The sequence below is a fragment of the Perna viridis genome, chromosome 12, assembly GCF_037379345.1.
Source record: "Perna viridis isolate PV_CMFRI_1.1 ecotype Kerala chromosome 12, ASM3737934v1, whole genome shotgun sequence".
Taxonomy (NCBI): domain Eukaryota; kingdom Metazoa; phylum Mollusca; class Bivalvia; order Mytilida; family Mytilidae; genus Perna; species Perna viridis.
The window spans coordinates 3,734,843-3,757,934 of NC_142456.1; the positions used below are offsets into that span (position 1 = coordinate 3,734,843).

General features: G+C 36.2%; 15 non-coding genes across 15 annotated transcripts; all 15 read right to left on the reverse strand.

Annotated features, from left to right (window-relative positions):
• Positions 1-929: 929 nt before the first annotated feature.
• LOC148600887 (U5 spliceosomal RNA) lies at positions 930-1,047 on the reverse strand. Its single transcript, XR_015917430.1, has one exon. It is a non-coding gene; the product is annotated as a U5 spliceosomal RNA (small nuclear RNA).
• A 1,333-nt stretch (positions 1,048-2,380) lies between these two features.
• LOC148600888 (U5 spliceosomal RNA) lies at positions 2,381-2,498 on the reverse strand. Its single transcript, XR_015917443.1, has one exon. It is a non-coding gene; the product is annotated as a U5 spliceosomal RNA (small nuclear RNA).
• Positions 2,499-3,830: 1,332 nt separating this feature from the next.
• On the reverse strand, positions 3,831-3,948 carry LOC148600889 (U5 spliceosomal RNA). The gene has a single exon (XR_015917431.1). It is a non-coding gene; the product is annotated as a U5 spliceosomal RNA (small nuclear RNA).
• Positions 3,949-5,281: 1,333 nt separating this feature from the next.
• On the reverse strand, positions 5,282-5,399 carry LOC148600890 (U5 spliceosomal RNA). The gene has a single exon (XR_015917415.1). It is a non-coding gene; the product is annotated as a U5 spliceosomal RNA (small nuclear RNA).
• A 1,332-nt stretch (positions 5,400-6,731) lies between these two features.
• On the reverse strand, positions 6,732-6,849 carry LOC148600891 (U5 spliceosomal RNA). The gene has a single exon (XR_015917416.1). It is a non-coding gene; the product is annotated as a U5 spliceosomal RNA (small nuclear RNA).
• A 1,331-nt stretch (positions 6,850-8,180) lies between these two features.
• Positions 8,181-8,298, reverse strand: LOC148600892 (U5 spliceosomal RNA). The gene has a single exon (XR_015917417.1). It is a non-coding gene; the product is annotated as a U5 spliceosomal RNA (small nuclear RNA).
• Positions 8,299-9,630: 1,332 nt separating this feature from the next.
• LOC148600893 (U5 spliceosomal RNA) lies at positions 9,631-9,748 on the reverse strand. The gene has a single exon (XR_015917418.1). It is a non-coding gene; the product is annotated as a U5 spliceosomal RNA (small nuclear RNA).
• Positions 9,749-11,080: 1,332 nt separating this feature from the next.
• On the reverse strand, positions 11,081-11,198 carry LOC148600894 (U5 spliceosomal RNA). The gene has a single exon (XR_015917441.1). It is a non-coding gene; the product is annotated as a U5 spliceosomal RNA (small nuclear RNA).
• Positions 11,199-12,529: 1,331 nt separating this feature from the next.
• LOC148600895 (U5 spliceosomal RNA) lies at positions 12,530-12,647 on the reverse strand. Its single transcript, XR_015917419.1, has one exon. It is a non-coding gene; the product is annotated as a U5 spliceosomal RNA (small nuclear RNA).
• A 1,332-nt stretch (positions 12,648-13,979) lies between these two features.
• Positions 13,980-14,097, reverse strand: LOC148600896 (U5 spliceosomal RNA). Its single transcript, XR_015917454.1, has one exon. It is a non-coding gene; the product is annotated as a U5 spliceosomal RNA (small nuclear RNA).
• Positions 14,098-15,429: 1,332 nt separating this feature from the next.
• On the reverse strand, positions 15,430-15,547 carry LOC148600897 (U5 spliceosomal RNA). The gene has a single exon (XR_015917420.1). It is a non-coding gene; the product is annotated as a U5 spliceosomal RNA (small nuclear RNA).
• Positions 15,548-16,879: 1,332 nt separating this feature from the next.
• LOC148600898 (U5 spliceosomal RNA) lies at positions 16,880-16,997 on the reverse strand. Its single transcript, XR_015917421.1, has one exon. It is a non-coding gene; the product is annotated as a U5 spliceosomal RNA (small nuclear RNA).
• Positions 16,998-18,329: 1,332 nt separating this feature from the next.
• LOC148600899 (U5 spliceosomal RNA) lies at positions 18,330-18,447 on the reverse strand. Its single transcript, XR_015917424.1, has one exon. It is a non-coding gene; the product is annotated as a U5 spliceosomal RNA (small nuclear RNA).
• Positions 18,448-19,779: 1,332 nt separating this feature from the next.
• On the reverse strand, positions 19,780-19,897 carry LOC148600900 (U5 spliceosomal RNA). Its single transcript, XR_015917425.1, has one exon. It is a non-coding gene; the product is annotated as a U5 spliceosomal RNA (small nuclear RNA).
• Positions 19,898-21,228: 1,331 nt separating this feature from the next.
• On the reverse strand, positions 21,229-21,346 carry LOC148600901 (U5 spliceosomal RNA). The gene has a single exon (XR_015917426.1). It is a non-coding gene; the product is annotated as a U5 spliceosomal RNA (small nuclear RNA).
• Between the last annotated feature and the right edge of the window lie 1,746 nt (positions 21,347-23,092).

A 23,092-nucleotide genomic window follows, 5' to 3' on the forward strand; every position in this document is an offset into this window, starting at 1 on the left:
GAAAAAGAATTCGTTCAAATAAACATATACTACATTCGCGACTGTCCAACACCAGCTCCACTAACTAGTACTTCGCGAATAAACAATGCGAATAAACTTTGCAGTAAACAAATTCATATTCCTTTAGTCTTACTGCATTCGCGAAATTCAAACGCGCTTTTTACTCACACAGGCCGAAAACAAAATACATTGAAATAAGATTAAAGTAAAGTTTTGATATTATTTTTTTCTCTTAAAGTTGCATTTAAGTAGGAGATGAGGAAAAAGAAACGCACATATTACATTGAAATCAAAATAATTAAAACTTGTCATTAAAACATAACAATATTGTTTGGATAGCTAGCGCCACGCGGGCTTGGGACTTGTTTAGCATGCACGACTCCAATCATGACATGCAGTTGTGAAAACAAGCGGATGCTCAACTCAAGATGACACGGGAACGGCGATATGTATAGTATGCATTCGGATAATTAGCCAGACAGTGATCAGAGAAGACGACACAGGACATGGGACTAAAGTCGGAAATCTTTCCTGGTACTTGCTATGTGCTGGTGTTTAAATATCAATTAGCACTAGCCTGTGCTAGGAGAGAAGAACCTGACGGACAACTACATCGAATATCCGTCGCTTTTCCAGGGACCTGTTAAGTGCTAATGATTTCTAACGATTAGCACTAGCCTGTGCTTGGAGAGGAATCGGAGAGAACCAGTTACGCAGCTCAAAGGCAACAGTCGTCATGTAAGTTAAGTCAATGAATACAATGTACGATACAGGTACACATTGAACACCACATTGCAGCTTTATATTTTACCACCGCACCCACTTTGAAAAAAATATATTCACGATTAGCATTGCACTTCGTTTACTTGCACTGATGGTTTACCTGAAAGTAAAATTTAAGAGGAACAAACTTTATATTAATGTTATGATTCCCACAGAAGTGGGCACAGAGAAATTGTCTATAAACTCATTAATTGTTCCTCTCCACGGATATCTTTAGTAAAAGGCGAAAGATATATTCGTGGGTTTGAAGAGAAACCAGAGTAACACTAATTTTGGAAAATAAATGACCCCTATCTCGGAAAAATGTAGTTACTCAATGGTACATTTGCGGCAACAAATTTGCAAAGTTTTCACTACTTACTCAGATCAAAACAAATATTTTTGCTTAAATTTTTTGAAACGTAATTCTCCTGAAATTTATCATGGGAAATAAAGAAAAAAGTTTCAAAATTCATATAACAAACCCAAAATTGGTACTGGACATAGAAACATGTACAACGTTCAGTAGACGTTTGATCACAAAACGACGTACTGCGATTCATTACACGAATTTCATTTCAATTCCAATGCAAATTAAAAATTTTGTCACTATCACTTTTAAAACATGTCTTTCACGACAAAAACAAGAACAAAATCTACTGTGTACAAACGCAGCGAAGAGGAAGAAGAAAAAGAATTCGTTCAAATAAACATATACTACATTCGCGACTGTCCAACACCAACTCCACTAACTAGTACTTCGCGATTAAACAATGCGAATAAACTTGGCAGTAAAGAAATTCATATTCCTTTAGTCTTACTGCATTCGCGAAATTCAAACGCGCTTTTTACTCACACAGGCCGAAAACAAAATACATTGAAAATAAGATTAAAGTAAAGTTTTGATATTATTTTTTTCTCTTAAAGTTGCATTTAAGTAGGAGATGAGGAAAAAGAAACGCACATATTACATTGAAATCAAAATAATTAAAACATGTCATTAAAACATAACAATATTGTTTGGATAGCTAGCGCCACGCGGGCTTGGGACTTGTTTAGCATGCACGACTCCAATCATGACATGCAGTTGTGAAAACAAGCGGATGCTCAACTCAAGATGACACGGGAACGGCGATATGTATAGTATGCATTCGGATAATTAGCCAGACAGTGATCAGAGAAGACGACACAGGACATGGGACTAAAGTCGGAAATCTTTCCTGGTACTTGCTATGTGCTGGTGTTTAAATATCAATTAGCACTAGCCTGTGCTAGGAGAGAAGAACCTGACGGACAACTACATCGAATATCCGTCGCTTTTCCAGGGACCTCTTAAGTGCTAATGATTTCTAACGATTAGCACTAGCCTGTGCTTGGAGAGGAATCGGAGAGAACCAGTTACGCAGCTCAAAGGCAACAGTCGTCATGTAAGTTAAGTCAATGAATACAATGTACGATACAGGTACACATTGAACACCACACTGCAGCTTTATATTTTACCACCGCACCCACTTTGAAAAAAATATATTCGCGATTAGCATTGCACTTCGTTTACTTGCACTGATGGTTTACCTGAAAGTAAAATTTAAGAGGAACAAACTTTATATTATTGTTATGATCCCCACAGAAGTGGGCACAGAGAAATTGTCTATAGACTCATTAATTGTTCCTCTCCACGGATATCTTTAGTAAAAGGCGAAAGATATATTCGTGGGTTTGAAGAGAAACCAGAGTAACACTAATTTTGGAAAATAAATGACCCCTATCTCGGAAAAATGTAGTTACTCAATGGTACATTTGCGGCAACAAATTTGCAAAGTTTTCACTACTTACTCAGATCAAAACAAAAATTTTTGCTTAAATTCTTTGAAACGTAATTCTCCTGAAATTTATCATGGGAAATAAAGAAAAAAGTTTCAAAATTCATATAACAAACCCAAAATTGGTACTTGACATAGAAACATGTACAACGTTCAGTAGACGTTTGATCACAAAACGACGTACTGCGATTCATTACACGAATTTCAGTTCAATTCCAATGCAAATTAAAAATTTTGTCACTATCACTTTTAAAACATGTCTTTCACGACAAAAACAAGAACAAAATCTACTGTGTACAAACGCAGCGAAGAGGAAGAAGAAAAAGAATTCGTTCAAATAAACATATACTACATTCGCGACTGTCCAACACCAGCTCCACTAACTAGTACTTCGCGAATAAACAATGCGAATAAACTTTGCAGTAAACAAATTCATATTCCTTTAGTCTTACTGCATTCGCGAAATTCAAACGCGCTTTTTACTCACACAGGCCGAAAACAAAATACATTGAAATAAGATTAAAGTAAAGTTTTGATATTATTTTTTTCTCTTAAAGTTGCATTTAAGTAGGAGATGAGGAAAAAGAAACGCACATATTACATTGAAATCAAAATAATTAAAACTTGTCATTAAAACATAACAATATTGTTTGGATAGCTAGCGCCACGCGGGCTTGGGACTTGTTTAGCATGCACGACTCCAATCATGACATGCAGTTGTGAAAACAAGCGGATGCTCAACTCAAGATGACACGGGAACGGCGATATGTATAGTATGCATTCGGATAATTAGCCAGACAGTGATCAGAGAAGACGACACAGGACATGGGACTAAAGTCGGAAATCTTTCCTGGTACTTGCTATGTGCTGGTGTTTAAATATCAATTAGCACTAGCCTGTGCTAGGAGAGAAGAACCTGACGTACAACTACATCGAATATCCGTCGCTTTTCCAGGGACCTCTTAAGTGCTAATGATTTCTAACGATTAGCACTAGCCTGTGCTTGGAGAGGAATCGGAGAGAACCAGTTACGCAGCTCAAAGGCAACAGTCGTCATGTAAGTTAAGTCAATGAATACAATGTACGATACAGGTACACATTGAACACCACATTGCAGCTTTATATTTTACCACCGCACCCACTTTGAAAAAAATATATTCACGATTAGCATTGCACTTCGTTTACTTGCACTGATGGTTTACCTGAAAGTAAAATTTAAGAGGAACAAACTTTATATTAATGTTATGATTCCCACAGAAGTGGGCACAGAGAAATTGTCTATAAACTCATTAATTGTTCCTCTCCACGGATATCTTTAGTAAAAGGCGAAAGATATATTCGTGGGTTTGAAGAGAAACCAGAGTAACACTAATTTTGGAAAATAAATGACCCCTATCTCGGAAAAATGTAGTTACTCAATGGTACATTTGCGGCAACAAATTTGCAAAGTTTTCACTACTTACTCAGATCAAAACAAATATTTTTGCTTAAATTTTTTGAAACGTAATTCTCCTGAAATTTATCATGGGAAATAAAGAAAAAAGTTTCAAAATTCATATAACAAACCCAAAATTGGTACTGGACATAGAAACATGTACAACGTTCAGTAGACGTTTGATCACAAAACGACGTACTGCGATTCATTACACGAATTTCATTTCAATTCCAATGCAAATTAAAAATTTTGTCACTATCACTTTTAAAACATGTCTTTCACGACAAAAACAAGAACAAAATCTACTGTGTACAAACGCAGCGAAGAGGAAGAAGAAAAAGAATTCGTTCAAATAAACATATACTACATTCGCGACTGTCCAACACCAACTCCACTAACTAGTACTTCGCGATTAAACAATGCGAATAAACTTGGCAGTAAAGAAATTCATATTCCTTTAGTCTTACTGCATTCGCGAAATTCAAACGCGCTTTTTACTCACACAGGCCGAAAACAAAATACATTGAAAATAAGATTAAAGTAAAGTTTTGATATTATTTTTTTCTCTTAAAGTTGCATTTAAGTAGGAGATGAGGAAAAAGAAACGCACATATTACATTGAAATCAAAATAATTAAAACATGTCATTAAAACATAACAATATTGTTTGGATAGCTAGCGCCACGCGGGCTTGGGACTTGTTTAGCATGCACGACTCCAATCATGACATGCAGTTGTGAAAACAAGCGGATGCTCAACTCAAGATGACACGGGAACGGCGATATGTATAGTATGCATTCGGATAATTAGCCAGACAGTGATCAGAGAAGACGACACAGGACATGGGACTAAAGTCGGAAATCTTTCCTGGTACTTGCTATGTGCTGGTGTTTAAATATCAATTAGCACTAGCCTGTGCTAGGAGAGAAGAACCTGACGGACAACTACATCGAATATCCGTCGCTTTTCCAGGGACCTCTTAAGTGCTAATGATTTCTAACGATTAGCACTAGCCTGTGCTTGGAGAGGAATCGGAGAGAACCAGTTACGCAGCTCAAAGGCAACAGTCGTCATGTAAGTTAAGTCAATGAATACAATGTACGATACAGGTACACATTGAACACCACACTGCAGCTTTATATTTTACCACCGTACCCACTTTGAAAAAAATATATTCGCGATTAGCATTGCACTTCGTTTACTTGCACTGATGGTTTACCTGAAAGTAAAATTTAAGAGGAACAAACTTTATATTATTGTTATGATTCCCACAGAAGTGGGCACAGAGAAATTGTCTATAGACTCATTAATTGTTCCTCTCCACGGATATCTTTAGTAAAAGGCGAAAGATATATTCGTGGGTTTGAAGAGAAACCAGAGTAACTCTAATTTTGGAAAATAAATGACCCCTATCTCGGAAAAATGTAGTTACTCAATGGTACATTTGCGGCAACAAATTTGCAAAGTTTTCACTACTTACTCAGATCAAAACAAAAATTTTTGCTTAAATTCTTTGAAACGTAATTCTCCTGAAATTTATCATGGGAAATAAAGAAAAAAGTTTCAAAATTCATATAACAAACCCAAAATTGGTACTTGACATAGAAACATGTACAACGTTCAGTAGACGTTTGATCACAAAACGACGTACTGCGATTCATTACACGAATTTCATTTCAATTCCAATGTAAATTAAAAATTTTGTCACTATCACTTTTAAAACATGTCTTTCACGACAAAAACAAGAACAAAATCTACTGTGTACAAACGCAGCGAAGAGGAAGAAGAAAAAGAATTCGTTCAAATAAACATATACTACATTCGCGACTGTCCAACACCAGCTCCACTAACTAGTACTTCGCGAATAAACAATGCGAATAAACTTTGCAGTAAACAAATTCATATTCCTTTAGTCTTACTGCATTCGCGAAATTCAAACGCGCTTTTTACTCACACAGGCCGAAAACAAAATACATTGAAATAAGATTAAAGTAAAGTTTTGATATTATTTTTTTCTCTTAAAGTTGCATTTAAGTAGGAGATGAGGAAAAAGAAACGCACATATTACATTGAAATCAAAATAATTAAAACTTGTCATTAAAACATAACAATATTGTTTGGATAGCTAGCGCCACGCGGGCTTGGGACTTGTTTAGCATGCACGACTCCAATCATGACATGCAGTTGTGAAAACAAGCGGATGCTCAACTCAAGATGACACGGGAACGGCGATATGTATAGTATGCATTCGGATAATTAGCCAGACAGTGATCAGAGAAGACGACACAGGACATGGGACTAAAGTCGGAAATCTTTCCTGGTACTTGCTATGTGCTGGTGTTTAAATATCAATTAGCAATAGCCTGTGCTAGGAGAGAAGAACCTGACGTACAACTACATCGAATATCCGTCGCTTTTCCAGGGACCTCTTAAGTGCTAATGATTTCTAACGATTAGCACTAGCCTGTGCTTGGAGAGGAATCGGAGAGAACCAGTTACGCAGCTCAAAGGCAACAGTCGTCATGTAAGTTAAGTCAATGAATACAATGTACGATACAGGTACACATTGAACACCACATTGCAGCTTTATATTTTACCACCGCACCCACTTTGAAAAAAATATATTCACGATTAGCATTGCACTTCGTTTACTTGCACTGATGGTTTACCTGAAAGTAAAATTTAAGAGGAACAAACTTTATATTATTGTTATGATTCCCACAGAAGTGGGCACAGAGAAATTGTCTATAGACTCATTAATTGTTCCTCTCCACGGATATCTTTAGTAAAAGGCGAAAGATATATTCGTGGGTTTGAAGAGAAACCAGAGTAACACTAATTTTGGAAAATAAATGACCCCTATCTCGGAAAAATGTAGTTACTCAATGGTACATTTGCGGCAACACATTTGCAAAGTTTTCACTACTTACTCAGATCAAAACAAATATTTCTGCTTAAATTCTTTGAAACGTAATTCTCCTGAAATTTATCATGGGAAATAAAGAAAAAAGTTTCAAAATTCATATAACAAACCCAAAATTGGTACTGGACATAGAAACATGTACAACGTTCAGTAGACGTTTGATCACAAAACGACGTACTGCGATTCATTACACGAATTTCATTTCAATTCCAATGCAAATTAAAAATTTTGTCACTATCACTTTTAAAACATGTCTTTCACGACAAAAACAAGAACAAAATCTACTGTGTACAAACGCAGCGAAGAGGAAGAAGAAAAAGAATTCGTTCAAATAAACATATACTACATTCGCGACTGTCCAACACCAACTCCACTAACTAGTACTTCGCGAATAAACAATGCGAATAAACTTGGCAGTAAACAAATTCATATTCCTTTAGTCTTACTGCATTCGCGAAATTCAAACGCGCTTTTTACTCACACAGGCCGAAAACAAAATACATTGAAATAAGATTAAAGTAAAGTTTTGATATTATTTTTTCTCTTAAAGTTGCATTTAAGTAGGAGATGAGGAAAAAGAAACGCACATATTACATTGAAATCAAAATAATTAAAACATGTCATTAAAACATAACAATATTGTTTGGATAGCTAGCGCCACGCGGGCTTGGGACTTGTTTAGCATGCACGACTCCAATCATGACATGCAGTTGTGAAAACAAGCGGATGCTCAACTCAAGATGACACGGGAACGGCGATATGTATAGTATGCATTCGGATAATTAGCCAGACAGTGATCAGAGAAGACGACACAGGACATGGGACTAAAGTCGGAAATCTTTCCTGGTACTTGCTATGTGCTGGTGTTTAAATATCAATTAGCACTAGCCTGTGCTAGGAGAGAAGAACCTGACGGACAACTACATCGAATATCCGTCGCTTTTCCAGGGACCTCTTAAGTGCTAATGATTTCTAACGATTAGCACTAGCCTGTGCTTGGAGAGGAATCGGAGAGAACCAGTTACGCAGCTCAAAGGCAACAGTCGTCATGTAAGTTAAGTCAATGAATACAATGTACGATACAGGTACACATTGAACACCACACTGCAGCTTTATATTTTACCACCGTACCCACTTTGAAAAAAATATATTCGCGATTAGCATTGCACTTCGTTTACTTGCACTGATGGTTTACCTGAAAGTAAAATTTAAGAGGAACAAACTTTATATTATTGTTATGATTCCCACAGAAGTGGGCACAGAGAAATTGTCTATAGACTCATTAATTGTTCCTCTCCACGGATATCTTTAGTAAAAGGCGAAAGATATATTCGTGGGTTTGAAGAGAAACCAGAGTAACTCTAATTTTGGAAAATAAATGACCCCTATCTCGGAAAAATGTAGTTACTCAATGGTACATTTGCGGCAACAAATTTGCAAAGTTTTCACTACTTACTCAGATCAAAACAAAAATTTTTGCTTAAATTCTTTGAAACGTAATTCTCCTGAAATTTATCATGGGAAATAAAGAAAAAAGTTTCAAAATTCATATAACAAACCCAAAATTGGTACTTGACATAGAAACATGTACAACGTTCAGTAGACGTTTGATCACAAAACGACGTACTGCGATTCATTACACGAATTTCATTTCAATTCCAATGTAAATTAAAAATTTTGTCACTATCACTTTTAAAACATGTCTTTCACGACAAAAACAAGAACAAAATCTACTGTGTACAAACGCAGCGAAGAGGAAGAAGAAAAAGAATTCGTTCAAATAAACATATACTACATTCGCGACTGTCCAACACCAGCTCCACTAACTAGTACTTCGCGAATAAACAATGCGAATAAACTTTGCAGTAAACAAATTCATATTCCTTTAGTCTTACTGCATTCGCGAAATTCAAACGCGCTTTTTACTCACACAGGCCGAAAACAAAATACATTGAAATAAGATTAAAGTAAAGTTTTGATATTATTTTTTTCTCTTAAAGTTGCATTTAAGTAGGAGATGAGGAAAAAGAAACGCACATATTACATTGAAATCAAAATAATTAAAACTTGTCATTAAAACATAACAATATTGTTTGGATAGCTAGCGCCACGCGGGCTTGGGACTTGTTTAGCATGCACGACTCCAATCATGACATGCAGTTGTGAAAACAAGCGGATGCTCAACTCAAGATGACACGGGAACGGCGATATGTATAGTATGCATTCGGATAATTAGCCAGACAGTGATCAGAGAAGACGACACAGGACATGGGACTAAAGTCGGAAATCTTTCCTGGTACTTGCTATGTGCTGGTGTTTAAATATCAATTAGCACTAGCCTGTGCTAGGAGAGAAGAACCTGACGTACAACTACATCGAATATCCGTCGCTTTTCCAGGGACCTCTTAAGTGCTAATGATTTCTAACGATTAGCACTAGCCTGTGCTTGGAGAGGAATCGGAGAGAACCAGTTACGCAGCTCAAAGGCAACAGTCGTCATGTAAGTTAAGTCAATGAATACAATGTACGATACAGGTACACATTGAACACCACATTGCAGCTTTATATTTTACCACCGCACCCACTTTGAAAAAAATATATTCACGATTAGCATTGCACTTCGTTTACTTGCACTGATGGTTTACCTGAAAGTAAAATTTAAGAGGAACAAACTTTATATTATTGTTATGATTCCCACAGAAGTGGGCACAGAGAAATTGTCTATAGACTCATTAATTGTTCCTCTCCACGGATATCTTTAGTAAAAGGCGAAAGATATATTCGTGGGTTTGAAGAGAAACCAGAGTAACACTAATTTTGGAAAATAAATGACCCCTATCTCGGAAAAATGTAGTTACTCAATGGTACATTTGCGGCAACACATTTGCAAAGTTTTCACTACTTACTCAGATCAAAACAAATATTTCTGCTTAAATTCTTTGAAACGTAATTCTCCTGAAATTTATCATGGGAAATAAAGAAAAAAGTTTCAAAATTCATATAACAAACCCAAAATTGGTACTGGACATAGAAACATGTACAACGTTCAGTAGACGTTTGATCACAAAACGACGTACTGCGATTCATTACACGAATTTCATTTCAATTCCAATGCAAATTAAAAATTTTGTCACTATCACTTTTAAAACATGTCTTTCACGACAAAAACAAGAACAAAATCTACTGTGTACAAACGCAGCGAAGAGGAAGAAGAAAAAGAATTCGTTCAAATAAACATATACTACATTCGCGACTGTCCAACACCAACTCCACTAACTAGTACTTCGCGAATAAACAATGCGAATAAACTTGGCAGTAAACAAATTCATATTCCTTTAGTCTTACTGCATTCGCGAAATTCAAACGCGCTTTTTACTCACACAGGCCGAAAACAAAATACATTGAAATAAGATTAAAGTAAAGTTTTGATATTATCTTTTTCTCTTAAAGTTGCATTTAAGTAGGAGATGAGGAAAAAGAAACGCACATATTACATTGAAATCAAAATAATTAAAACTTGTCATTAAAACATAACAATATTGTTTGGATAGCTAGCGCCACGCGGGCTTGGGACTTGTTTAGCATGCACGACTCCAATCATGACATGCAGTTGTGAAAACAAGCGGATGCTCAACTCAAGATGACACGGGAACGGCGATATGTATAGTATGCATTCGGATAATTAGCCAGACAGTGATCAGAGAAGACGACACAGGACATGGGACTAAAGTCGGAAATCTTTCCTGGTACTTGCTATGTGCTGGTGTTTAAATATCAATTAGCACTAGCCTGTGCTAGGAGAGAAGAACCTGACGGACAACTACATCGAATATCCGTCGCTTTTCCAGAGACCTCTTAAGTGCTAATGATTTCTAACGATTAGCACTAGCCTGTGCTTGGAGAGGAATCGGAGAGAACCAGTTACGCAGCTCAAAGGCAACAGTCGTCATGTAAGTTAAGTCAATGAATACAATGTACGATACAGGTACACATTGAACACCACATTGCAGCTTTATATTTTACCACCGCACCCACTTTGAAAAAAATATATTCACGATTAGCATTGCACTTCGTTTACTTGCACTGATGGTTTACCTGAAAGTAAAATTTAAGAGGAACAAACTTTATATTAATGTTATGATTCCCACAGAAGTGGGCACAGAGAAATTGTCTATAGACTCATTAAATGTTCCTCTCCACGGATATCTTTAGTAAAAGGCGAAAGATATATTCGTGGGTTTGAAGAGAAACCAGAGTAACACTAATTTTGGAAAATAAATGACCCCTATCTCGGAAAAATGTAGTTACTCAATGGTACATTTGCGGCAACACATTTGCAAAGTTTTCACTACTTACTCAGATCAAAACAAAAATTTTTGCTTAAATTCTTTGAAACGTAATTCTCCTGAAATTTATCATGGGAAATAAAGAAAAAAGTTTCAAAATTCACATAACAAACCCAAAATTGGTACTTGACATAGAAACATGTACAACGTTCAGTAGACGTTTGATCACAAAACGACGTACTGCGATTCATTACACGAATTTCATTTCAATTCCAATGTAAATTAAAAATTTTGTCACTATCACTTTTAAAACATGTCTTTCACGACAAAAACAAGAACAAAATCTACTGTGTACAAACGCAGCGAAGAGGAAGAAGAAAAAGAATTCGTTCAAATAAACATATACTACATTCGCGACTGTCCAACACCAACTCCACTAACTAGTACTTCGCGAATAAACAATGCGAATAAACTTGGCAGTAAACAAATTCATATTCCTTTAGTCTTACTGCATTCGCGAAATTCAAACGCGCTTTTTACTCACACAGGCCGAAAACAAAATACATTGAAATAAGATTAAAGTAAAGTTTTGATATTATTTTTTTTCTCTTAAAGTTGCATTTAAGTAGGAGATGAGGAAAAAGAAACGCACATATTACATTGAAATCAAAATAATTAAAACTTGTCATTAAAACAACAATATTGTTTGGATAGCTAGCGCCACGCGGGCTTGGGACTTGTTTAGCATGCACGACTCCAATCATGACATGCAGTTGTGAAAACAAGCGGATGCTCAACTCAAGATGACACGGGAACGGCGATATGTATAGTATGCATTCGGATAATTAGCCAGACAGTGATCAGAGAAGACGACACAGGACATGGGACTAAAGTCGGAAATCTTTCCTGGTACTTGCTATGTGCTGGTGTTTAAATATCAATTAGCACTAGCCTGTGCTAGGAGAGAAGAACCTGACGGACAACTACATCGAATATCCGTCGCTTTTCCAGGGACCTCTTAAGTGCTAATGATTTCTAACGATTAGCACTAGCCTGTGCTTGGAGAGGAATCGGAGAGAACCAGTTACGCAGCTCAAAGGCAACAGTCGTCATGTAAGTTAAGTCAATGAATACAATGTACGATACAGGTACACATTGAACACCACACTGCAGCTTTATATTTGACCACCGTACCCACTTTGCAAAAAATATATTCGCGATTAGCATTGCACTTCGTTTACTTGCACTGATGGTTTACCTGAAAGTAAAATTTAAGAGGAACAAACTTTATATTATTGTTATGATTCCCACAGAAGTGGGCACAGAGAAATTGTCTATAGACTCATTAATTGTTCCTCTCCACGGATATCTTTAGTAAAAGGCGAAAGATATATTCGTGGGTTTGAAGAGAAACCAGAGTAACACTAATTTTGGAAAATAAATGACCCCTATCTCGGAAAAATGTAGTTACTCAATGGTACATTTGCGGCAACAAATTTGCAAAGTTTTCACTACTTACTCAGATCAAAACAAAAATTTTTGCTTAAATTCTTTGAAACGTAATTCTCCTGAAATTTATCATGGGAAATAAAGAAAAAAGTTTCAAAATTCATATAACAAACCCAAAATTGGTACTGGACATAGAAACATGTACAACGTTCAGTAGACGTTTGATCACAAAACGACGTACTGCGATTCATTACACGAATTTCAGTTCAATTCCAATGCAAATTAAAAATTTTGTCACTATCACTTTTAAAACATGTCTTTCACGACAAAAACAAGAACAAAATCTACTGTGTACAAACGCAGCGAAGAGGAAGAAGAAAAAGAATTCGTTCAAATAAACATATACTACATTCGCGACTGTCCAACACCAGCTCCACTAACTAGTACTTCGCGAATAAACAATGCGAATAAACTTTGCAGTAAACAAATTCATATTCCTTTAGTCTTACTGCATTCGCGAAATTCAAACGCGCTTTTTACTCACACAGGTCGAAAACAAAATACATTGAAATAAGATTAAAGTAAAGTTTTGATATTATTTTTTTCTCTTAAAGTTGCATTTAAGTAGGAGATGAGGAAAAAGAAACGCACATATTACATTGAAATCAAAATAATTAAAACTTGTCATTAAAACATAACAATATTGTTTGGATAGCTAGCGCCACGCGGGCTTGGGACTTGTTTAGCATGTACGACTCCAATCATGACATGCAGTTGTGAAAACAAGCGGATGCTCAACTCAAGATGACACGGGAACGGCGATATGTATAGTATGCATTCGGATAATTAGCCAGACAGTGATCAGAGAAGACGACACAGGACATGGGACTAAAGTCGGAAATCTTTCCTGGTACTTGCTATGTGCTGGTGTTTAAATATCAATTAGCACTAGCCTGTGCTAGGAGAGAAGAACCTGACGGACAACTACATCGAATATCCGTCGCTTTTCCAGGGACCTCTTAAGTGCTAATGATTTCTAACGATTAGCACTAGCCTGTGCTTGGAGAGGAATCGGAGAGAACCAGTTACGCAGCTCAAAGGCAACAGTCGTCATGTAAGTTAAGTCAATGAATACAATGTACGATACAGGTACACATTGAACACCACACTGCAGCTTTATATTTGACCACCGTACCCACTTTGCAAAAAATATATTCGCGATTAGCATTGCACTTCGTTTACTTGCACTGATGGTTTACCTGAAAGTAAAATTTAAGAGGAACAAACTTTATATTATTGTTATGATTCCCACAGAAGTGGGCACAGAGAAATTGTCTATAGACTCATTAATTGTTCCGCTCCACGGATATCTTTAGTAAAAGGCGAAAGATATATTCGTGGGTTTGAAGAGAAACCAGAGTAACACTAATTTTGGAAAATAAATGACCCCTATCTCGGAAAAATGTAGTTACTCAATGGTACATTTGCGGCAACAAATTTGCAAAGTTTTCACTACTTACTCAGATCAAAACAAAAATTTTTGCTTAAATTTTTTGAAACGTAATTCTCCTGAAATTTATCATGGGAAATAAAGAAAAAAGTTTCAAAATTCATATAACAAACCCAAAATTGGTACTTGACATAGAAACATGTACAACGTTCAGTAGACGTTTGATCACAAAACGACGTACTGCGATTCATTACACGAATTTCAGTTCAATTCCAATGTAAATTAAAAATTTTGTCACTATCACTTTTAAAACATGTCTTTCACGACAAAAACAAGAACAAAATCTACTGTGTACAAACGCAGCGAAGAGGAAGAAGAAAAAGAATTCGTTCAAATAAACATATACTACATTTGCGACTGTCGAACACCAGCTCCACTAACTAGTACTTCGCGAATAAACAATGCGAATAAACTTGGCAGTAAACAAATTCATATTCCTTTAGTCTTACTGCATTCGCGAAATTCAAACGCGCTTTTTACTCACACAGGCCGAAAACAAAATACATTGAAATAAGATTAAAGTAAAGTTTTGATATTATTTTTTTCTCTTAAAGTTGCATTTAAGTAGGAGATGAGGAAAAAGAAACGCACATATTACATTGAAATCAAAATAATTAAAACTTGTCATTAAAACATAACAATATTGTTTGGATAGCTAGCGCCACGCGGGCTTGGGACTTGTTTAGCATGCACGACTCCAATCATGACATGCAGTTGTGAAAACAAGCGGATGCTCAACTCAAGATGACACGGGAACGGCGATATGTATAGTATGCATTCGGATAATTAGCCAGACAGTGATCAGAGAAGACGACACAGGACATGGGACTAAAGTCGGAAATCTTTCCTGGTACTTGCTATGTGCTGGTGTTTAAATATCAATTAGCACTAGCCTGTGCTAGGAGAGAAGAACCTGACGGACAACTACATCGAATATCCGTCGCTTTTCCAGGGACCTCTTAAGTGCTAATGATTTCTATCGATTAGCACTAGCCTGTGCTTGGAGAGGAATCGGAGAGAACCAGTTACGCAGCTCAAAGGCAACAGTCGTCATGTAAGTTAAGTCAATGAATACAATGTACGATACAGGAACACATTGAACACCACATTGCAGCTTTATATTTTACCACCGCACCCACTTTGAAAAAAATATATTCACGATTAGCATTGCACTTCGTTTACTTGCACTGATGGTTTACCTGAAAGTAAAATTTAAGAGGAACAAACTTTATATTAATGTTATGATTCCCACAGAAGTGGGCACAGAGAAATTGTCTATAGACTCATTAATTGTTCCTCTCCACGGATATCTTTAGTAAAAGGCGAAAGATATATTCGTGGGTTTGAAGAGAAACCAGAGTAACACTAATTTTGGAAAATAAATGACCCCTATCTCGGAAAAATGTAGTTACTCAATGGTACATTTGCGGCAACACATTTGCAAAGTTTTCACTACTTACTCAGATCAAAACAAAAATTTTTGCTTAAATTCTTTGAAACGTAATTCTCCTGAAATTTATCATGGGAAATAAAGAAGAAAGTTTCAAAATTCATATAACAAACCCAAAATTGGTACTTGACATAGAAACATGTACAACGTTCAGTAGACGTTTGATCACAAAACGACGTACTGCGATTCATTACACGAATTTCAGTTCAATTCCAATGCAAATTAAAAATTTTGTCACTATCACTTTTAAAACATGTCTTTCACGACAAAAACAAGAACAAAATCTACTGTGTACAAACGCAGCGAAGAGGAAGAAGAAAAAGAATTCGTTCAAATAAACATATACTACATTCGCGACTGTCCAACACCAGCTCCACTAACTAGTACTTCGCGAATAAACAATGCGAATAAACTTGGCAGTAAACAAATTCATATTCCTTTAGTCTTACTGCATTCGCGAAATTCAAACGCGCTTTTTACTCACACAGGCCGAAAACAAAATACATTGAAATAAGATTAAAGTAAAGTTTTGATATTATTTTTTTCTCTTAAAGTTGCATTTAAGTAGGAGATGAGGAAAAAGAAACGCACATATTACATTGAAATCAAAATAATTAAAACTTGTCATTAAAACATAACAATATTGTTTGGATAGCTAGCGCCACGCGGGCTTGGGACTTGTTTAGCATGCACGACTCCAATCATGACATGCAGTTGTGAAAACAAGCGGATGCTCAACTCAAGATGACACGGGAACGGCGATATGTATAGTATGCATTCGGATAATTAGCCAGACAGTGATCAGAGAAGACGACACAGGACATGGGACTAAAGTCGGAAATCTTTCCTGGTACTTGCTATGTGCTGGTGTTTAAATATCAATTAGCACTAGCCTGTGCTAGGAGAGAAGAACCTGACGGACAACTACATCGAATATCCGTCGCTTTTCCAGGGACCTCTTAAGTGCTAATGATTTCTAACGATTAGCACTAGCCTGTGCTTGGAGAGGAATCGGAGAGAACCAGTTACGCAGCTCAAAGGCAACAGTCGTCATGTAAGTTAAGTCAATGAATACAATGTACGATACAGGTACACATTGAACACCACATTGCAGCTTTATATTTTACCACCGCACCCACTTTGAAAAAAATATATTCACGATTAGCATTGCACTTCGTTTACTTGCACTGATGGTTTACCTGAAAGTAAAATTTAAGAGGAACAAACTTTATATTAATGTTATGATTCCCACAGAAGTGGGCACAGAGAAATTGTCTATAGACTCATTAATTGTTCCTCTCCACGGATATCTTTAGTAAAAGGCGAAAGATATATTCGTGGGTTTGAAGAGAAACCAGAGTAACACTCATTTTGGAAAATTAATGACCCCTATCTCGGAAAAATGTAGTTACTCAATGGTACATTTGCGGCAACACATTTGCAAAGTTTTCACTACTTACTCAGATCAAAACAAAAATTTTTGCTTAAATTCTTTGAAACGTAATTCTCCTGAAATTTATCATGGGAAATAAAGAAAAAAGTTTCAAAATTCATATAACAAACCCAAAATTGGTACTTGACATAGAAACATGTACAACGTTCAGTAGACGTTTGATCACAAAACGACGTACTGCGATTCATTACACGAATTTCAGTTCAATTCCAATGCAAATTAAAAATTTTGTCACTATCACTTTTAAAACATGTCTTTCACGACAAAAACAAGAACAAAATCTACTGTGTACAAACGCAGCGAAGAGGAAGAAGAAAAAGAATTCGTTCAAATAAACATATACTACATTCGCGACTGTCCAACACCAGCTCCACTAACTAGTACTTCGCGAATAAACAATGCGAATAAACTTTGCAGTAAACAAATTCATATTCCTTTAGTCTTACTGCATTCGCGAAATTCAAACGCGCTTTTTACTCACACAGGCCGAAAACAAAATACATTGAAATAAGATTAAAGTAAAGTTTTGATATTATTTTTTTCTCTTAAAGTTGCATTTAAGTAGGAGATGAGGAAAAAGAAACGCACATATTACATTAAAATCAAAATAATTAAAACTTGTCATTAAAACATAACAATATTGTTTGGATAGCTAGCGCCACGCGGGCTTGGGACTTGTTTAGCATGCACGACTCCAATCATGACATGCAGTTGTGAAAACAAGCGGATGCTCAACTCAAGATGACACGGGAACGGCGATATGTATAGTATGCATTCGGATAATTAGCCAGACAGTGATCAGAGAAGACGACACAGGACATGGGACTAAAGTCGGAAATCTTTCCTGGTACTTGCTATGTGCTGGTGTTTAAATATCAATTAGCACTAGCCTGTGCTAGGAGAGAAGAACCTGACGGACAACTACATCGAATATCCGTCGCTTTTCCAGGGACCTCTTAAGTGCTAATGATTTCTAACGATTAGCACTAGCCTGTGCTTGGAGAGGAATCGGAGAGAACCAGTTACGCAGCTCAAAGGCAACAGTCGTCATGTAAGTTAAGTCAATGAATACAATGTACGATACAGGTACACATTGAACACCACATTGCAGCTTTATATTTTACCACCGCACCCACTTTGAAAAAAATATATTCACGATTAGCATTGCACTTCGTTTACTTGCACTGATGGTTTACCTGAAAGTAAAATTTAAGAGGAACAAACTTTATATTAATGTTATGATTCCCACAGAAGTGGGCACAGAGAAATTGTCTATAGACTCATTAATTGTTCCTCTCCACGGATATCTTTAGTAAAAGGCGAAAGATATATTCGTGGGTTTGAAGAGAAACCAGAGTAACACTCATTTTGGAAAATTAATGACCCCTATCTCGGAAAAATGTAGTTACTCAATGGTACATTTGCGGCAACACATTTGCAAAGTTTTCACTACTTACTCAGATCAAAACAAAAATTTTTGCTTAAATTCTTTGAAACGTAATTCTCCTGAAATTTATCATGGGAAATAAAGAAAAAAGTTTCAAAATTCATATAACAAACCCAAAATTGGTACTTGACATAGAAACATGTACAACGTTCAGTAGACGTTTGATCACAAAACGACGTACTGCGATTCATTACACGAATTTCAGTTCAATTCCAATGCAAATTAAAAATTTTGTCACTATCACTTTTAAAACATGTCTTTCACGACAAAAACAAGAACAAAATCTACTGTGTACAAACGCAGCGAAGAGGAAGAAGAAAAAGAATTCGTTCAAATAAACATATACTACATTCGCGACTGTCCAACACCAGCTCCACTAACTAGTACTTCGCGAATAAACAATGCGAATAAACTTGGCAGTAAACAAATTCATATTCCTTTAGTCTTACTGCATTCGCGAAATTCAAACGCGCTTTTTACTCACACAGGCCGAAAACAAAATACATTGAAATAAGATTAAAGTAAAGTTTTGATATTATTTTTTTCTCTTAAAGTTGCATTTAAGTAGGAGATGAGGAAAAAGAAACGCACATATTACATTGAAATCAAAATAATTAAAACTTGTCATTAAAACATAACAATATTGTTTGGATAGCTAGCGCCACGCGGGCTTGGGACTTGTTTAGCATGCACGACTCCAATCATGACATGCAGTTGTGAAAACAAGCGGATGCTCAACTCAAGATGACACGGGAACGGCGGTATGTATAGTATGCATTCGGATAATTAGCCAGACAGTGATCAGAGAAGACGACACAGGACATGGGACTAAAGTCGGAAATCTTTCCTGGTACTTGCTATGTGCTGGTGTTTAAATATCAATTAGCACTAGCCTGTGCTAGGAGAGAAGAACCTGACGGACAACTACATCGAATATCCGTCGCTTTTCCAGGGACCTCTTAAGTGCTAATGATTTCTAACGATTAGCACTAGCCTGTGCTTGGAGAGGAATCGGAGAGAACCAGTTACGCAGCTCAAAGGCAACAGTCGTCATGTAAGTTAAGTCAATGAATACAATGTACGATACAGGTACACATTGAACACCACATTGCAGCTTTATATTTTACCACCGCACCCACTTTGAAAAAAATATATTCACGATTAGCATTGCACTTCGTTTACTTGCACTGATGGTTTACCTGAAAGTAAAATTTAAGAGGAACAAACTTTATATTAATGTTATGATTCCCACAGAAGTGGGCACAGAGAAATTGTCTATAGACTCATTAATTGTTCCTCTCCACGGATATCTTTAGTAAAAGGCGAAAGATATATTCGTGGGTTTGAAGAGAAACCAGAGTAACACTAATTTTGGAAAATAAATGACCCCTATCTCGGAAAAATGTAGTTACTCAATGGTACATTTGCGGCAACACATTTGCAAAGTTTTCACTACTTACTCAGATCAAAACAAAAATTTTGCTTAAATTCTTTGAATCGTAATTCTCCTGAAATTTATCATGGGAAATAAAGAAGAAAGTTTCAAAATTCATATAACAAACCCAAAATTGGTACTTGACATAGAAACATGTACAACGTTCAGTAGACGTTTGATCACAAAACGACGTACTGCGATTCATTACACGAATTTCAGTTCAATTCCAATGCAAATTAAAAATTTTGTCACTATCACTTTTAAAACATGTCTTTCACGACAAAAACAAGAACAAAATCTACTGTGTACAAACGCAGCGAAGAGGAAGAAGAAAAAAAATTCGTTCAAATAAACATATACTACATTCGCGACTGTCCAACACCAGCTCCACTAACTAGTACTTCGCGAATAAACAATGCGAATAAACTTGGCAGTAAACAAATTCATATTCCTTTAGTCTTACTGCATTCGCGAAATTCAAACGCGCTTTTTACTCACACAGGCCGAAAACAAAATACATTGAAATAAGATTAAAGTAAAGTTTTGATATTATTTTTTTCTCTTAAAGTTGCATTTAAGTATGAGATGAGGAAAAAGAAACGCACATATTACATTGAAATCAAAATAATTAAAACTTGTCATTAAAACATAACAATATTGTTTGGATAGCTAGCGCCACGCGGGCTTGGGACTTGTTTAGCATGCACGACTCCAATCATGACATGCAGTTGTGAAAACAAGCGGATGCTCAACTCAAGATGACACGGGAACGGCGATATGTATAGTATGCATTCGGATAATTAGCCAGACAGTGATCAGAGAAGACGACACAGGACATGGGACTAAAGTCGGAAATCTTTCCTGGTACTTGCCATGTGCTGGTGTTTAAATATCAATTAGCACTAGCCTGTGCTAGGAGAGAAGAACCTGACGGACAACTACATCGAATATCCGTCGCTTTTCCAGGGACCTCTTAAGTGCTAATGATTTCTAACGATTAGCACTAGCCTGTGCTTGGAGAGGAATCGGAGAGAACCAGTTACGCAGCTCAAAGGCAACAGTCGTCATGTAAGTTAAGTCAATGAATACAATGTACGATACAGGTACACATTGAACACCACATTGCAGCTTTATATTTTACCACCGCACCCACTTTGAAAAAAATATATTCACGATTAGCATTGCACTTCGTTTACTTGCACTGATGGTTTACCTGAAAGTAAAATTTAAGAGGAACAAACTTTATATTAATGTTATGATTCCCACAGAAGTGGGCACAGAGAAATTGTCTATAGACTCATTAATTGTTCCTCTCCACGGATATCTTTAGTAAAAGGCGAAAGATATATTCGTGGGTTTGAAGAGAAACCAGAGTAACACTAATTTTGGAAAATAAATGACCCCTATCTCGGAAAAATGTAGTTACTCAATGGTACATTTGCGGCAACACATTTGCAAAGTTTTCACTACTTACTCAGATCAAAACAAAAATTTTGCTTAAATTCTTTGAAACGTAATTCTCCTGAAATTTATCATGGGAAATAAAGAAGAAAGTTTCAAAATTCATATAACAAACCCAAAATTGGTACTTGACATAGAAACATGTACAACGTTCAGTAGACGTTTGATCATAAAACGACGTACTGCGATTCATTACACGAATTTCAGTTCAATTCCAATGCAAATTAAAAATTTTGTCACTATCACTTTTAAAACATGTCTTTCACGACAAAAACAAGAACAAAATCTACTGTGTACAAACGCAGCGAAGAGGAAGAAGAAAAAGAATTCGTTCAAATAAACATATACTACATTCGCGACTGTCCAACACCAGCTCCACTAACTAGTACTTCGCGAATAAACAATGCGAATAAACTTTGCAGTAAACAAATTCATATTCCTTTAGTCTTACTGCATTCGCGAAATTCAAACGCGCTTTTTACTCACACAGGCCGAAAACAAAATACATTGAAATAAGATTAAGCAATTCGTTATAATAGACATGTACTACATTCGAGTGCCACGGCGTAAAAATATGATTGGTTTAGTAGTAACTAGGTTGAATATATACGTTTCAGTTGTTAAAAAAATTGATAAAGATGATTGAAGATGAGTTTTTGTTCGTGTTAGATGGTTGCAAGTCTGCCATCACTTATTGACAAACATCTTTTGACAATGACAAAATTTTTGTACTCGTGCACGTTTCTTGTCATGTGACCTTTTTACGACAAATATCGTACCTCACGATGATTGGCACCATATAAAGATGCATAAAATACGATATACATGTATATGATTATCAAGCGGAAGCCTTAACCCAAGTTGGTTGACGTTCTTCATTCAAATTGATACCCCAACCTTATCTGCATGCGTGTCAAACTGAATATGTAGATAGACAGACAGATAGATAATTCTATTTTTAAGCGCAGCTTTGCATATATAAAAATAATATCGTATTCATACATAGTCATGACACTAAATATATCTGTTTATTTTTACCAAGCAGCCTTTAGAGGCTTATTATGCAGTATCATTTGATTACAGTTGTAACATATAAATTTGAGGTCTTTTCTAACTTTCAATTTTGAGGCTAAAATTATTCATTCTGTCGATACATAAATGTGTTTTGTTCTTAATCGAATATAACTAGGAGTTTTGAAAAGTAGTCAAGATATGTAATGTAGGTTACAGACCACCTATTCAACCAATGAGCATTTGGAACGTAAGCAAAAATAGTCCTACGCAGAAATTACTCCTGTTCCTCATAGTGCTGTGAAAAAAGTTCTCATCTTATTTAAAAAACATTAAACAGTTTCTGAAAGGAAAAACATTTCTGTACATTTTATATGTGGATTTTGCTTCTTGTGATGTGCAGCCTAATCTCCATAATGGTTTCTAAATATACCCCTATCTTGTGACAACATTGCGATTTCCCATGCTATTAAAAGACCCTTCACTTCCGGTGACCAGTACTGCACTGCAAGTCTGCTAACCCCACATGCCATTCTGAGGATTGTGAGCTGACATATGTAGAATCATGCTGATATATAGTCCTCTGCAGGTTAAAGTTAAGGTAAAGTCCAGAGAAGCCATTGAATATTGTGAAATTAGCATAGAAGCCTA